Genomic DNA, 5284 nt, shown 5'->3' on the forward strand with positions numbered 1-5284 from the left:
TTTGATGAACTTCCTGCAAAATGCCGCTGACTGAGACCTCTGCTAACCTCACCAGGAAAAAAAAAGATCAGCACCATCTAGTGGACAGAAAAAGCAACTGATTTTATTATTCATTCATTCATCTTCTAACCGCTTCATCCTCTTGAGGGTCACAGGGGGGCTGGAGCCTATCCCAGCTGACATCGGGCGAGAGGCAGGGTACACCCTGGACAGGTCGCCAGACTATCGCAGGGCTGACACATAGAGACAGACAACCATTCACACTCACATTCACACCTACGGACAATTTAGAGTTACCAATTAACCTAGTCCCCAATCTGCATGTCTTTGGACTGTGGGAGGAAGCCGGAGTGCCCGGAGAACCCATGCTGACACAGGGAGAACATGCAAACTCCACACAGAAGGGCTCCCATGCCCGGGATCGAACCGGCAACCCTCTTGCTGTGAGGCGAGAGTGCTAACCACCACACCACCGTGCCGCCTGATTTTATTATTCTAGTACCAAAAGTTGTATTAAAATGTGTATTAATAAAAATTAATATTAATAAAGATCGATACTTGGTGTCCGTGTATCGGACAATACAATACAATACATAAAATATCCAAATTCTATGTTGTATTGATTTAATAAAGGGACCATTCTAAGGTCACAAAAACACAACTAATCTTCTTTTAATGTGATTATAAACTAAAGAAAACATACTTATTATATTTTATTCCATCTCTGCCAGTATGTCCCCCTAAATCCTACACACTGGACCTTTAACATTGTCTTATAAATTGTTTCCATGTATTTCGCTAGAGACTAATTCAACCACAAAAACACATACAGAGTTTATTTGCACAAAGAGCGGTCTGTGAGTTGCTACTCCTTCAAGCTAATATTTATTTTCCACATGTGGGCAGTGGGAGAAGGAAAATGTTGATGATTAAACTGATTTAATTAGAAGATAAGAGAGAACACTCGGAGGCATTGAAGAGGACTGGTGGGATTTCATAATTTCAAGCCCGGAGTTTTGACTTATGAGTTTGTCTGACTGATCTTACAGCACTGTTTGCAAACACAGCATTGTTAAAAAGATTACTTGAGTCTAGGAAGATATAAATAAGGAGGCGCGGTGATTATAGGCCTCGATAATTACCCTGCCATCAAGGAAACAGTACAGCTGTAGCAGAGTCGGCATATAGGGGTGAATTGTTGCGTCCTTGCAGCTGTTGCTCAGACACATGAATCTACAGTTTCCAGATGTGATCTAATGGAGCGTGATTTTGATGGACTGATCACTCCAGACTGTTACTTTTTATTTAAAAAAAAGCCCCAAAACACCAACGCGATTTTTATTCTGACCATCGATGTGATAGAATAGAGCTAATAGAAATTTTAACTTAAAAACTTAACTTATCTGCATCCCCTTCTGTCACAGTAATATTAAAGATGGCTCTGTTCCCAGTGTCCCAGTAACCCATGAAGATGTGACAGTGAGCTACAACCAGAACTCTGTGGTTAACCTACCTTGACGTGTCTGATGTCAGACGTCTTCTGTCTCCCTTTGACCTGGATGTGAACCTTTGGTTTTTATTCCCAAACACTGCCACCAGAGGTCTCCATTAATTTACAAAATGTTCCCATTTTCCCAGGCAATTAAAATCTCTCTGAAACAGGTCACATGAAACAAACACCATCATGATGTTTCTCAATAAATGATGATCCCATATGTTGGGAACCTTGACATGAAAACATTTGGTAGCCCTTGTAAGACCAGTGTCTCCATATGTACAGCTCCAATTAGCCTCACAGTGAAGCCCTGAATTAATTAAGTAATGGTAGCACCTCAAGATGTTTTACAGAAACAGAGAAATGTTACACACAAGTCTTTAGTGGATTTTTTTCTCTTAAGAAATTAGAGGTTTTAATTAAAAGCCACACACTGGATAAGTAAAAAACAAAAACAAAAAAGAAGAATATTGTTGACTAGTAATCACTATATTAAGAAATCCTTTTACAAGGCAATGCTTCACCCCAGTGGCTTCTCTTCACTTTGAAACCATTGGTGGAGCACCAGTCCACAAACCGGATGTTGTGCTTGGGTTAATGGTGGCAAAGACAGCATTAAAATCTCTGGGAAGAGAGTGAATTACTACAAGTACTTTCTTGCATCTGTTTCTGTTTTAATATCTATGGGTTTCAAAGGATGCATTCAAGTCCTCCTTCCTCTAAGGACCAACCAGTGACCCTCCGGTTCCCAAGCCAAGTCCTGCTACTGCTGCCCCAAGTATACCAGGAGTGGGGTTCAAACCCACGAGGGCTTTTGCCCATTGGATCTTAAGTCCAACGCCTTAACCACTCAGCCATCCTGGTGTGGCTATCAAAATGTGGTATCAATAAAGAAAAATACTTACAGAGGATTTAAAAGGAAAATAGCAGAGGCATTAAAAGATTTTGAATACCATTTAGTTTTACAAGCAGGTAAGATGTATTGACACCCTCACAGAAACAGAAAATTCACCTGCGAGAACATGTCCAGAGGAAGCTAAAATACTTGTGGCTTTCTGGAGGACTTGTTGACTGCAAAAACTGTTCAAGTCCCATTGTGTCACTCCTGTGATCTTAGATCAGATTTTAACAATGCTATTTAGTTTGTTTCTGTCTTTCAGTGTGAGGCTGTGAAACCAGCAGACAAATGAAAAACACAGGAGGCTCTTAGTAAAAGACTGTTAGAAATGGCAGAGGATGACGGGACTGATGGAAAAGGAATTTAGTTTACAGAGAGGGTGAATTCTCTGTTGCCCTCGCTTTACAAAATATTTAGTGTTTACATTAAATTTAAGATGTTCATCAAAAAGGTTTGGGGACCTCAGAGTTGCATCTCTGCTCTTTGCAGATGATGTGTTTCTGTTGGCTTCATCACACCGTGACCTCCAGCATGCACTGGGGCGGTTTGTAGTGTGAAGCGGTCTGATGAGAGTCAGCACCTCATGGTCTGAGGCCATGGTTCTCTGCCGGGAACTGGTGGATTGCACCCTCTGGTTTGGGAGAGAGTTACTGCCTACTGAGTTCAAGTATCTCGGGGTCTTGTTCGAGAGTGATGGTAGGATGGAGCATGAGATGGATTGGTGATTTGGTGCGCCTTCTGCAGTGATGCGGGTGCTATGATTTACTTGTCCATCTACGTCCCAACCCTCACCTATGGTCATGAACTCTAGGTAGTCACTGAAAGAAGAGCTCTACAAGCGGCCAAAATGAGCTTTCTCCATGGGGTGGCTGGGCTCAGCCTTAGAGATAGGGTGAGGAGCTCGGACATGCGGAGGGAGCTCGGAGTAGAGCCACTGCTCCTTTGCGTGGAAGGGGGTCAGTTGAGGTGGTTAAAGGATAACTTCGGTATTTTTCAACCTGGGCCCTATTTCCCCATGTGTATGTGTGCGTATGATTCATAGGTACAACTTGTTTTAAAATTGGTTCAGTATTGAGTTAGGCGGATGCAGCCGGCAGCCGCGAGGTAGATATGGGGGCAAATGCGTCCCGTATAAGTTTGCGCATTAAAAGTGCTTTTTTTTTTTCGCCACTGACCGGTTCAGATCGCCAGTACTATCTCTGTAAATAGCATACTAAGCGTTTCCCTTGCCCTTCACCTCTGTGAAGCTGTGTGTGACGTCATCTCGCGAGAGCTTTGCTTGTTGCCGGAAGAAAACAACAATTTTAGGTACCAGTATTACATGCATAAAGACATATTAGTTATACTTACTTGATGGATAGTTGACCATTTGGTCCCTGTGGTTTTGGCCGCCTCCTCCAATTTATTTTGGGCACATGAAAAAAGGTATCCAGCACTGCCTTGTTGATCAGAGGGGGGAAATCCTCTAACGTAGTTACACAGCGTTTGGTAGTTTCTGTATCATCCCAGGACACATCGAGACCATGAATATTGGGCAGCAGGTCCCACTCGTTGCAACACAGACATTCTTCCTCTGTGGGCATGGAGTCATAGCAACCACAGGAGCACCACCAGTCCTCAGAGATTTGTGTTCGTGCAGCCGCTGCTTCACCCTTGTCTGCTCGTTGGCCATCTCTCTCTATCCTCGTCTGCTCTTCAATTTGTAGGAGCTCCTCATCCGTATACTCGGGCTCAAATAAGTACGGGCGGCCATCGTAATAAAAGGCCTCATCTTCATTCTCGAAATCGGGTAAATATGCAGCCATGATACCGATGCAGTAAAACTCTCAACTGTACTCCGGGACAACCAGAGCCACTCTGTGCGGCGCTCAGCATGCTCCTCTGTTTTCTTCCGGCAACAAGCAAAGCTCTTGCAAGCTTCACAGAGGTGAAGGGTCAGGGAAACGCTTAGTATGCTATTTACAGAGATAGTACTGGCGATCTGAACCGGTCAGTGGTGAAAAAAGGCACTTTTAATGCTCAAACTTATACGGGACGCATTTGCCACCATATCTACCGTTTTATCTTGTTTCGCGGCTGCCGGCTGCATCCACCTAACTCAATACTGAACCCATTTTAAAACGAGTTGTACCTATGAATCATACGCACACATACACATGGGGAAATAGGGCCCAGGTTGAAAAATACCTAAGTTATCCTTTAAGGCACCTGATCAGGATGTCTCCTGGGCGCCTCCCATTAAAGGTGTTCCAGGCACGTCCCACTGGTAGGAGGCCCTGGAACAGACCCAGAACACGCTGGAGGGATTACATATCTCATCTGGCCTGGGAACACCTTGGGGTCGCCCAGGAGGAGCTGGGAAGTGTTGCTGGGCAGAGGGACGTCTGGGGTGCTTTGCTCAGCCTGCTGCCCCTGCGACCCGGCCCAGGATATGTGGATGAAGATGGATGGATGTATCAAAAATGGTAAAATGGTCTGAAACAAATAATAAACAATTTGACAGACACTTTCCCAACTTTTTACCTACTTTTCTATTTTTGCCTATTATTATCATAGTTTTTATTATCATTATTATTATTATTATTATTATTATTTGCAAAGCAGTAGTAGCAGGCAGTAGTACATGTAGTAGTAGTGGTACAGCATTGCAGCAGAATGAATAGAAAATGTATAGGCAAAAAAAACAAAGAACTTAAGACACTAAAACTAAAAAAAATAAATAAATCCAAAATTGTCCAACTAGGGTCATACAGGGATTCAGTATGCACATACAATTCCCACTACACTTGAACCTAACAGCCTACATCTCTTTCATAACGACTCGTGCATTGGTTAACTGCCCCTGTCCCAGGATCTGCGTGGTGATTGTGATATTTCCGACAGCCCATGAA

At 43.3% G+C, this 5284-nt stretch overlaps 1 non-coding gene across 1 annotated transcript; it reads right to left on the bottom strand.

The window, feature by feature from the left end:
• Window positions 1–2276: 2276 nt before the first annotated feature.
• On the bottom strand, window positions 2277–2359 carry trnal-uaa (transfer RNA leucine (anticodon UAA)). The gene has a single exon. It is a non-coding gene; the product is annotated as a tRNA-Leu (tRNA).
• Between the last annotated feature and the right edge of the window lie 2925 nt (window positions 2360–5284).

Source organism: Epinephelus fuscoguttatus, linkage group LG7 (genome assembly GCF_011397635.1).
Source record: "Epinephelus fuscoguttatus linkage group LG7, E.fuscoguttatus.final_Chr_v1".
Taxonomy (NCBI): Eukaryota; Metazoa; Chordata; class Actinopteri; order Perciformes; family Serranidae; genus Epinephelus; species Epinephelus fuscoguttatus.